Source organism: Coptis chinensis, chromosome 8, assembly GCF_015680905.1.
Source record: "Coptis chinensis isolate HL-2020 chromosome 8, ASM1568090v1, whole genome shotgun sequence".
NCBI classification, from domain to species: Eukaryota; Viridiplantae; Streptophyta; class Magnoliopsida; order Ranunculales; family Ranunculaceae; genus Coptis; species Coptis chinensis.
Window position 1 is genome coordinate 81,356,752 of NC_141463.1, and position 12,713 is coordinate 81,369,464.

At 37.6% G+C, this 12,713-nt stretch overlaps 1 long non-coding RNA gene across 1 annotated transcript; it reads left to right on the forward strand.

The window, feature by feature from the left end:
• The first annotated feature begins 3,766 nt into the window (after positions 1-3,766).
• On the forward strand, positions 3,767-12,379 carry LOC147483454 (uncharacterized). Its single transcript, XR_015203671.1, has 3 exons — positions 3,767-3,977; positions 11,621-11,689; positions 12,266-12,379. It is a non-coding gene; the product is annotated as an uncharacterized LOC147483454 (long non-coding RNA).
• Positions 12,380-12,713: the final 334 nt, after the last annotated feature.

A 12,713-nucleotide genomic window follows, 5' to 3' on the forward strand; every position in this document is an offset into this window, starting at 1 on the left:
GCCCGAAAGCTGTCCCGGAGCTCGTCCATATCGGCCTCGTGTTGGTTCAGGAGAGCCGATACCTCCTCCTGATGCTTCTGGGAGAGGGCGTCGAGCGCGGCGTGCTTCACTTGGAGGGTCTCGCGCTGATTACTCAAGCGGTCATTAACCTTGTCCATGTAGGCAAGGTGGGCGGCCTCTGCAGCTCTAAGCTCATCCTGGGCCCTGAGCTTGTCTATGTCCACGGCCGACTTATCCTTTTCCAACTGGGCGACCTCCTTGTCCAGTTCATCGATCCGCGCCCTGGCACCAAATAGGCCGCGGATCATGAAGGAGATATCCAAACTCATCTGGGAAAGGGAATGGGAGTTAGAATACTCAGAGAAAAGGAAGAGAGATACTTGAGTGAAAAGAGATGGTTACCTTCTCCCAGCCAGTGTAGAACGAAGTCCGGTGAGACTCAAAGGTGCCACCCTCAGCGTAGGCCATGTCCTTGGGGAGATGAGACCCAAAGAATAGGGAGGAAGCCACTGCTGGATTTTCCAAGGCAGAGTCGTTGATGTTTAGATGGCGGTTGTGAAGTTTTAAAGCGGGGCAGAATGGAGGAATGGGTCCAGCGGCCCCCTTCTCAGTCCGGGGCGCCACCTCTTTCCCAGGTCGATGCTATACCGCCTGGGGAAGCGCGGTAGGTGGAGAGGCGTTTGTAGCTGGGGGACCCTCTTCAGGAGCTGAGGGCCGTGGACGTTTGGAGGCTTGGGGAGGAGAGGAGTGAGCAGCGGCAAGGGGGGCAATAATGGGGACGACATCCTCGTCCGAGTCGCTGTCGAAGAGTTTGCATTTGTTAGCAGCCATGTCTGAATCTTGAGAGGCGGTGGAAGGGGAATGAGAGGATGAGTATTGATCTTTCCAAGTGGTCAGGGATCGGTAAGGAGTAGGGGCTGCGGAGGGAGAAGGGTTCTTGCGAACAGGCTTGGGACGGAGTGGGGGCTTAGTGGTATGGCATTTTCCCTTAGGGGGTGGATTGTCACGTGGCTTTCGTTCTTTGGGTGGAGGAGGACGGAAAAATGGGGCGCAGTACTTCCCTATGGATTTCAATTCCGGATCGGCCAATAGGGGAGTGGCGGTGGCAGGGTCAATCCCAAGTATCACGGCTTGAGCAGGTCCCAGGTCGCGGATCTTCTGGAAGGTGGTGGAGGAAATGTGGTCGTAAGGTCGCGACTTTGAGTCGGGGCGCCAACCTGAAAAAGAGAGCCGTCAAGTCAGTTGAGAAACCAGAAGATATACATCAAGGGAGGTAGATAAAGAGAGAGACTCACCACTAGGAAGAAAAGCCAAGTGGTTAAGATTCAGTTCGGATGGAAGATCTGCGGAGAGGAAGTTGCCTGAGATATAAAAAGGGTAGTGGTGCCACAGTTTGTCGGAGGAAGTGACACGAAAAATAAAATGACTCTTTTTAGGACGGACACAAAAAGAGTGATAGCCGACACTGACATCCTTGGTGCTCTTTTTAATGAAGAAGTGAGTGGTCATGTCGCGAACCGTTATCTTGGGTACTTCGGAACGGTTGTAGTGGTTCGCGGCATACATGACCCTCCAGAAGTTGCCGATGCCTTGGCAAGGGGGGATGTTAAAGTGATTGCACACCTCGACATCGAGACGGGTGAGGGGCAAACGCAGGCCGGCAACAATCTGTCCTATCGTGGCCACAAGGCACCCCGGCCTGTAGGGAACTAGATGTGGGAAATGAGTTAGGTAAGGTACATACTCTAGGATGACGTCAGCGGGTATCCCATAAGCCGCTTTAACAGCCTCAAGGTTAGGTCTATGGCCGCGTGGTGGGGGCGGCGGGAGGGCAAAAGCTTGCCCAGAGGTTGAAGGGGCCTCGGTCTGGTCGGGGAGAGGTTGGGAAGCACGGCTACGGGACTGGGAAGAGGAAGAGGTGGCAGATCTCGGAGCCGACATCGTGGTCGGAGTGGAAGACAATCAGTCACAGCAAGGCGGAGAAGGAAGGGAAAATGAACAGACTCTAACGCCAAGGACAAAGGAGAAATGCGCAATATAGCAATTAAACGGAGCTAGAGAGAAGAGGAGACCAACTTGAGGTAAGAGGAAAGCAGCCGGAGCAAGAATTTCCGCAGAAGAAACCGGAGAAGACGACCGTGAGAGCGACCGGTGCTGGAAAACAGGAAGGTAGAAGGAGAGGTTGAGAGGAACTGAAAGGCAAGAGAAAAGCTAGGTGAGAGAGGAAGAATCGAGCGGGCTTTTTATAAGAGGAGGGGGCAAAAGGGTAATTTGAGGGGAGCTGAAATCGAGGGGACACCAAAAGGAACCAGCCAATGATGGACGCGTGGATGCACAAGAAACGAGGGGGCGTCAGCTGTAATCACATGGAAAATCGTGAATCCAGCAGTGAAAGGAAGACGGAAGGCTACAGTTGGAAAGGTGAATGTGGAGAACTTTCGACTCCCCGACCGATATACTATCGCGGAATCGAGAGGGGGCATCTGTAGTGGCAGGATGTATCAACGGAATAGGAATGGTGAATTGGGCCGAATCAGCGTAACATCTAAGTCCGCGATCCACCAGATCGAGCTGATAAGCGTGGGGTCGCGGTACGGAAACCCTACACATGGAGCTAAGAGGACCGCGAGATGGAGGGACAGGTGGAGGGCCATGATGGATGGAAAGAAAGGTATAAAGGGTAATAGTGGGTGAGAGAGGAGAGGAGGCGGATTCATTAACCTAGAGAGGGAGAGACCTAAAGGGAGGGGGAGAGTGAGAAGACTGAGGAAGGAATAGTGCTTAAGGGTTAGGGGAGAGGCTAATAAGAATAAGAGGATTGTAACACCCCCCTCCTTTCCTTTTTTCTCCTTTCTTTTCCCTTTCAATGTTCTCTTTATACCCCCTCTCCTCTCATCATGAACGTCCATCTGTCCTTTTATCTCTTGGTCACTCCTCTTGCCACGTGTAGGGTTTCCGCAATTAATGGAGGGTCCGCAAATCTATTCGGTGCCCCACAGGTACCATCCTTATCTGACTCCAGGCCCCTTCACCCTTTCACCCCTGGTATTCCTCTTTCGGTCCCACGCCTCATGTGTTCCCCCCTTGCATCCCTATCTCTGCTGCCGCGGCCATGTTAGGATGCTCCCTGCTCCACTTACTATCATAGCACCGCGACCATCCATCCTTGATCTTCGGGCTATCATAATTTGGGTCACTACAGTAAACTTGATAATCTTGGCTCAACCACAAGTCATGGAAGAAGCGCACTCACCATCTACAAGGAATTAAGAGCAAACATAAGATTTATCAAATCTCTAGACAAGCCGATTTCTTTTAACTTTTGTAGCATATTCCCTAAAAATAGTTCAGTTGACATAAATAATATGAAGAATGACATGGTACATACTCAATATACTCATATTTTTGTTGATTAAGAAGGGTGTTTTTGTAGTTAGCAACATATGTAGTTATAGGTGGTACAAAGTTAGACTATAGGCAACAATTCTTTTTACAATGACTGAACTGTCGAAACAAATGATGAAGGTTTCTAATTCAATGTGGTGGTGGAATTTGGATTAGATTTTCTGTTCGACTTCGTGTGGAATATATATTTTTTATAATGGAATATATGGTTTATAGTGATGAACTGGCTGGGAATGGTAGACTTTATGTGGAATATTTAGATATTTACACAATTTTTTTTTCTTATAACACCTTCATGTAATGTTAATTAAGTTTCTCTTGGATTTTAATTTTTTTTTAGTTAACTTACCTATACTTTGGCAATGTCAGGTGTAAGTGTGTAATGGGTTGACTCAATTAATTGCATCTGTCTTTGTGAAAATAATGGTTGATTGCTTTTCCACTCTTAGTTATCAGGACAATCTGAGGATGATGACGAAGACTTGAACAACAATGCAGGAACTTATTGGTGTATTGCTTTTTATTGAAAAGAGGTGGATGGTGGGTTTTAGGTATGCTGACAAATTTTAAAGGTATGAAACAAAATTCCAAGTAACTTTGCACCGATCAAATCAAGTACTTGCATTTTTCGATGTGAGTTACATTGTCACCCGCGTTTCTTTTGTTGTGTTGGAGACTTGGACGCAGCAGAATGTTAAGGTTAAATTAAAATGCTCACAGTTCACACGATATGATTTATTGATTTGTTTTTTTGGTCTCCAGCACTTAGTAGAAGAAAAAGAAATAAGGTTGTTACTATTCACAATCTGGCATATATCTTATTAATGTTCACAATCAGATAGAACTGCTTTGCAAGCCTTAGACACTCACAATTATACTGAACATATAGTTACCACTTTTACGGTTACATTAATTCCTTGGATTTTCAGCTGTAGAGAAGAATTGATGATAATATATATCCAATGATCTCTTAAGAGGCCCGAAGAAGGTAAAGAACCCTAATTTGATGTTCTTAAATTATGCATATTCATTAAGTTCATTAATTTAGATAGAAAACATAAGAACTTCTTAATGAAACCCAAAGTTTCAATCTTTTTCTCTTCTCTCACCTTAATTCACATGCTATGCTTTTTTTTTTTTAAATTCAATTCTATTTATTTCCAACATGTAGAATTTATTTTTCTACTCTTCTTGATTCGTGAGCTCCTTCCTTTCATGATCTATTTTCATCGCCTTATTTTGACAAAGGATTTGTTTGTTGTGTTGTTCAAAGTTTTTCATTAATCTCTTATGAAGAAACCTCTTTCAAACTCTATTATTATACAATTTTCTACAACTATGACTCAAAGCCTTTGCTTTACATTTAGAATTGTGTGGATTTCCTGTAAATGGTTTTAATCATTGTTTAAAGCACTGAAGCAATTGTGTCTATTATAGAGATACAAGACAAGATACCACACAATTGACCAAATCAAACAATATAATTTGCAATCTCTCATATTCCGATCTTTTTTTTTAAAAATAAAAATATTGTGCACAACAATTCAAAACTCTTATGATTTGCCTTTCAAATTAATAATATGTATTTATCGTTTCTATAGAATAGTTACTACACATTTTCAGTTTCATGGGTACTGTCTTTATTATTTGGGAAGTGTCGTCAATTGCATCTCAAGTGTTTGAGAAAACGTTCAGATGAGTCTTTTCGCTTTCTTATTCCTACCATGATTTTGTTTGACTTAATAGAATGCAAAATGCATGAAGTTCTGCGCCCTTTTATCTATTGTGATTTCATCATACACAGACACTGGACGGGTTTTTGGAGTGGGCTTAATTCAGAGGTAATTCAATATCCATACGATGGTCTCTATTTTACTGAATGCTATTATGTTGCCATTTTCAAAGATAATACAAATGAACTCTGGTGTATACTTTCATTCTGTGTTTGTGTTGTATCCCCTTTATTATATTTTTTGTTACCATTGTTATGGTTGTTTTTTGTTATTGCAATATATAATATTGTGTTTCTTAATATAGAGCACATAATTGATGATGAAAAACTCAGTACATGCTCTTGACTGAAGTGAGAAATTAACTAATTGTTTCTTTTGCATGGTCTTTACCTACTTAAATTTATTCTACAGTTGTTGTTTTAAGGTTATGTTGAATGGTCACTTGAACTTTTACACAAACCAGTTTCGTTTGAAATTAGGAGGATATTTCATAACTACCTATGTTGGTCGTGGACAAGTAGATTAAGTACATGTTTGAGGGATTCATATCACCAAAAGACAATTTCACTGCCATCCTTGCTTTGGTCCTTAAGAAGGAGAAGATTATTAGGGTCAAGGTTGGGATCCTAGAGAATGGAGCTGTAGTTTGGGTTGGCTTGAGCAACCTCATGTCAATAGGAATCAAGTACATTAAGCAAAAAAGGGGTAGTCTAATAGTAATGACTACTAAAGTGTATATTGATGTATGTGTCTAAAGTTTAAACCCGTTCATACGTTTTATAAGTATAGAGTGTATATTGATGTATGTGTCTAAAGTCTAAACCCGTTCATATGTTTTATAAGTATAGTTTGTAGGCATTATTACAAGAGCTTATATGGCATGTAGTTGATCATGGAGCGTTAACAATACCATGAAATGTTTTTTTTTTCGTTTTTTTAACCAGTGCCTTAACACAGGTTTAGGTTGTATCATTATATATGAGCTACTTAGGATCTATCAATAATCAAAGACCTTAATCTTCTTCTTATTAATTCTTAACAATATGAACTTCTATGCTTTTATTGAGTTTAAAAATTAGTCGAAAGTATTTTGGATTGTAGACAATAGTATTTAATTTCTAATTAATAACTATTTTTTTTGCATTAATTTTCTCATATAAATCAATTGTTTAGTTGATTATCAAGAATTTTTTTGTATTCAATTTTGGTTGGTAATTGTTTTTTTGGTATGGCAATGTTTGGTAACTTTAGGTACAGAGTCATGCATGCTAAGTACTAATACATGCATAAAAACTCAAGAATATTGAATCTGAATTGGTGGTGCTTTACTTTCAATCTGAATGCAATCATGCCATAATAAATAGCAATATCAGTTTGTTCGAGCAGTATATTGAAAAGTTGGGCAGCTACCAGGTAAAACTGCTACAAGTATTGCATTCTTTAGTTGTTCCTATTTTCCATGTATAGTTAGTGACTGCAATGTAAAATTTAATATCGTTTTTTCTTTGTTAAAATGGATCTTTATCACACTGTAATTAATATATGAATTAATAATTTTGTCATGGGGGAACATACTCAGCATCAACTTCAATTTCTTGAATTCAAGCACCTCCATGTTCCTTTAGTAGTGAATCTTCTTCATGACTCCATAGAGCATCTTCTTTCAAGGTACTGTTATAACATATTGTTCTTGATTGCTTAGAAGCTTCTTAGTTTATTTCTATGCAATTTTAAGAATTGGAATATACTTTTGGGGTTTTCGATTATTGTGTTTGATTGTGTTCTTTATCACTGATTTTTCGTGTTTGGACTCAAGTTAAGTAGAATGTTTAATTTCTATTACTGGAACTGTTGTCTAATAGCAATATTTGTAACACGAGTTATTGTTTAAAAGCACAAGGCGTGTTGCAGTTCTATTCAGGATGACATACCTCTATTCGGAATGACATACCTGAAATTGTGTTTGTTCTTTTTGGTAAGTGAAGAAACATAAGAGATGAGTTAATTTGTCTATCGTGGTTTAGTGATGGAGTAAACAGAGGAGGACTGTGTTGTTTTCCATTAGGGATGAATTTAAGTGGATGGAAGAAAAAAGTTAGTAAATAAATGAAATTTAACAATAGATTTTTTCTCAAACGGCCTAATTTGCTTTTTGGAGGTGAATATACCGTTATTTTAGATTATGGGATATTTTTTAGTGTTACACTTTCTTGAATAATTAGTGTTGATTATTGCAACTGCAAGTTATTGATATTCATTTGCTGATATTAATCGTTGTTGTGGTAAGCTGATTTGTAACAGAACAGAGGTTGTCTTGGATGTTGTACTAAGGCAACACCAGTTATCACCGTTGACGAGCTATCGAAAGGGCTGAAAATTCAAGCTTGGACAATGAAAAAAGGAAGCATATCAGAAGATTTTTGGAGCACAAGCACCTGTGAGATGAATACCAGTGCAATTCAGTCTCAGATAAGTGTTTCTTCCATTAACACATCTAATCAAACCCTTGAAGCCCATTGTGGGCTTGGTAGCACAAGCAACCCTCCCGAGTTTGTAAATCATGGTAAGTATAGAAGTTTTGAATGATCACTATGTTGTTTAGTTCTATTTTTTAATTATGTATTTAGTTTATTTTTATCACATAGGTGTTTATCTTCAAAATCTTCTACAAGTTGATCACATCAAGTGCTTTGAAGTTGTCATGGCTCAAATGTTAGTCAATGTAATTTACACTTGCTGTTTGTCCAACTGACATAAACCCCTATATCTCATAAGCCATTATGCTCATAGATAGGTCTTAATACTAGAGTGTGTGTGTGCGTGTGCGTACGAGAGAAAGAGAGCCAGAGATTGAACCTGCTAATAATTTGATATGGTTAGTGTATAGAGTTGATGGAACCACAGTTCTCCATCTAATTGAACTGGAAATGCATCTAAGAGATGGATCTTAACTGATTCCAGTCTTCGAGCACGTGTAAACCCAACCTGTTTTAATCCGACATCAATAATTCAAAAACTTTGTGACATTGAGAATCTAGACCCTTTTGTCCCAACACTTTAAGTTTATATAAAATCTTAATCTTGCCATGTTGGTAGTTTGCCTGTTGAGTATTCAACAACATCAGTCCCTGAGCAGTCACTTTTGTAGAGTTCAAAGAGAAGCTTTCTTTCTTAGAGGAAGTGGAAACTAATTTAAGCTTCAGATCTCCTAAAACGAAAGGTGAACCACTGTTATAGAAAGCATATGGAGAAGAAGGTGGGGATGACAGATTACGATCGCCGGTAGCTCAACTCTTTTGATGAGTCTTTAGCCCTTAGGGTAACCATCTACTTACTTTAGTTATATGATTTTTTTAATACACTATTAAATGTAAAAATTATTTGAAGGTGAAGATAACAAATTTTGTAAAAATTGGAACTGATAGATATGAAACCAATGTTTTTCAAGTGTTTTTGCAATTCTTGGCAATGGGGACTAGAGTTATTGGTATGTTTCCCTTGCGATTGGGTTGCGGTCAGATCTTGATAGGATTCTTGGTGATTGCATTAGCTTTGGCTCTCACTCATATCGTTCGCCCAGGTGATTGCATAAACTTTGCTTGCTGTATTATCCAACAATAGCAAATCAGGTTAGGTATAGTTAGTAATTAGACACATTCTAATTCTATTTTCTACTTGGCTTTGTAATGTATGGGATATAATCTAGATTTATAATAGGTAGGAGGCGATGGAACTTTCCTACATTTAGTGTAGATTGCGTGAGCAAACACCGGAAGAGATGTCCTCCTAACTAGAAATATCAAATCTCTGAACCTTGCTCTCTGATGGTGCTTCAGTTTCATGACCAAAACCAAGTACATTTTGACCCCTCACAGTATTTTTACACTTGACCAAGGATGCTTGGGCCAATAGGAAAATTAGTTATGTGAGTATTTGTGAAGAGTCTTTAAGTAGGGGACTAATGGTTTTACGTCGCAATATGCTGCTCTCCTTCGTTGCTATGTTGACCTCATTTGGTTGGAAGTGGGTTGTAGTTTTATCTTTCATCTTAGCATAAAAATGAAACCACTAGGTATTAGTGCCATAGATACACATCATTTCACTTTGATTTCCAGTTAGTAATTAGTTATTGTTGTGTTGGATTGAATTGGGGTCTAACTGTTTGTGACAATGTCAAGGTTAAATGTGGTGCTAAGCACTTGACAATTGCATTGAGGATGCACATTCCCGCTGATAAGAAATTTGTTTGTTTTTTTTTTATTAATTTGTACTATTTTTGTCCTAATCCATGCATATGGATGTACTATGCTTTTGACCAACAACTGTGTATGGACATCATAATTTAAGGAGCCACTTCAAGTCATGAGGTTTTGTTATGTAGAGCATTCTGCCAGTATGACAAGGAGGACTATCAAAAAAGTTTCAACATTTGTCAATGTGACAAATAGTTTGCTAGGTAATCAAATTATGTAGCATAAATTTATAGTTGGTAATGCCATAGATAATTTTCTTCAAAAATTGTGCATCATAATAGTCACTGTTTCAACAATAGAGCATTGCAATATATTTAGGGACAATGGCTTTTAACGTTTATTTTCTATTTGTTTTTTTATTTTTTGGAATCATTTTAGTTTAAGTATGCATTTGAAGAAAGGTAATCTGAACAACATAAATGTTCCAACAGTAGGAATTCTAAGGTATTGAGTGTGGCTTCAATGGTGGATATGAATAAAAGAAGCCAAAAAACTTTTGGTTAAGAGCTACTAAGAGTAGAGAATGATTCTACTGAGAATGGATTGAAAGAAAATTGTTTGGTTTGTATGGAAAACACTATTTTGATGGATGACCGTTGTGCCCAATCTGCATAAGATTCTTCTAATGATGCAAGTGTAGATAGAACTCTAGCTTTAGTACCCGTACAGACTGAGGAAACATGTTTCAGCTCAATTTCCTTATACGCTTCAGAACTTATTGAGTTGAAACCGACCAACAGAAAGTTACTTGAAGTTAAGAAAGCTTTCGGAGATAATCCTTCTGTGAGTATACCATTTCTTGAGTGTTACTTTTGTGTATATCTTTGCCATGTTTATATCCCTAACATATCTTTCTTTGCAGGCAATGGAAATCTGTTTTTGAATGTGCTTCCCAATTTTTGAAACTGCCCAATACCAGTTAGAGCTGCTCATAAGCGTGCCTACTTTGAGCATTTGTACTGTCATTTCTTTTATCATGTATCAATATATATATAGAACTGATCACTTTGTCATTCAATTTCTTTTTCCTAAAGATAGAGTTTGAATTGATTCATGTACTAACATGGCTATGATAATCATTTTCAATATATATATACACTAAGTTTTTTAATATTTATTGTCTATTTTTACTAGAAAAAAAGGAGAAAAAAGTAACAATATCCCGTCCATAGGACATTATTGGTATAAACACAGTCATAGATTACAGTTCCACTTTAAGAGATTGTGTTTATTTTTATTCTATCATATTTGTTTGATAGGGAAAGGTTGTGTCATTGTGATATTTGCTTTTTTTCTTTCAATGTCAATTGTATTAAAAAAGAACAACCAACATCCTTTATTGAAGTGTGACATTCTCTAAATTTGATGGCCAAATAAGTTATGTTTAAGCAAATGTTGATTGTGTCTTTTGTTGTTGCAATAGATTTCCTACCTTTTGATTTTGCTTCTCTTGCAGTAGTTGTTGAAGTTTGATTACGTTTGATGTAAACTCTTACTTGGAGGGACTATGAATAATACTACCAAGTTTAGATGAACAACACTAACACAAGGCCCTATGAAGCTTCGTAAGGAAACTGTGTAGCGGATTGAGCTATGTTTGTATCTATACAGGTACGTGTCACGTGTTATTTTATTTTATTTTTGGCAAAATTAATTAAATGAAGTTGTTTGGATTAGTTTTGAATGATTTCTTAACTTTTTGTTGAGTAGGAGTGCTCAACAAAATATATCATATTTATTTCGTTGAACTGTTATTGGATTGTAGATTTGAATCTTTGTGGTTGTCGTAGAGGTTTAATTTGAAAACTATAGGTATTGATGCTAGAGAATTGTCATATTTAATATTTAGAGCTTCAAATTAGCCAGCTGATAACCATGAAGGTGATATGATCTCAAATTTTTATGTGTGGATTATTATTAGTTTCATGTTTTTTTTTAATGAACTTCCATTTATAAATTGGTTTTCTATTAGTTTATTTATACTATTTTTTTTCCTTAAAAAATAAAGCTAAAGATTTTTGAACTTAATCTATTATTATGTATTGAATGTGGGGCATTTTGCTCATGTTTGAGAAAGTAAGCCTCTTGCTTTAGGTTGTTTTACTTGCATACAAAAATTTGGTGGTGGAGTGGACATTGACAAAAAGAGCTCTCCAAAGCAAACAACCATTGAAAATGTTGCGGCACAATTGAAGTATTATTAATCTGTTTTTTATATTGTTCATTCAGTGCACATATAATGCAAACAAGGCAACTACTTGAAAAGAACGAAGGAAGGAGTTACAATTTCTTGAGAAGGTTTGATTTTCTCATGCCATTGTTAATATATGATTAGGGCTTGCAAATTCATTGTATCATGTTTCATATGTTGTGTACTTCATGGTCACATGCTTTAGTTCATTTTTGTCTTGCAAAGGGCAACCCATTAGAATTTTTAACAAGAAAAGAAAAGAAAATTGGGAACCTTATTGAAATGGTAGCTAAAAGAGAACAAAAGAAATTTGTGTACCTTTACTATTAATATGACCATTTAGTTGTAGCTCAATCTTGCGATGATATCGTCATAACTGATTCTCTCTACGTTTGTCTCTTGCATTTTGAGCTGTTAATATCCTTTTAAGCCACATTGAATCAGTATTTAGGTTCACATGCCAGCTTAGGTATATGTTATGCATGACTCAATATATGTATTTAAATGACTGCTTTGATTATTATAAGATTTATAGGTGTTTGCAATTAAAAATGTTAGGTAAAAAATGTACACCAAGTGTCTAAGTCAACTAACTATATTCCATATATGGTGGTTTTTTCACACAGGACTTTTTCCTTGCTTATCCTGTGATAATTAAAGAGATCTATACTGAAATTGTTTAGGTTATAGACCTTTTGTGGAGGCGTACAATGATGCATATGAAAAGGTTGAAGCTCTCAAATAAATTTCAAAGCTCGCTGATCTGAGAGAAAAGGCTGAGGTAATCTTGAGATTTTCCTTCAATTATAGCTTTCTTTTCATTATGCCTCTCATAAAATTTATATTGAAGATTGGTACATTTATCCACCTCAAAGTTAAGCATTGGGTTTGTTATTAATCTACGAAGGTAGGTAATAAACTAATGATATTGGTTTGTGATTGGAATTCATTGTTGAATTGTTTAGACATTGGACAAAGCACAAAGAAGCTTTTATTTGCACATTAGGTTAGTTGGGACTTACCTTATAGAAGAGCGTGTAATTATATGGGTAAGCTAAGTTGTACTAATTTGATTGATGTCAAAGAGAATGATATGAATGCAGTTCTATATTTTTTTTATCATTTTCTCTG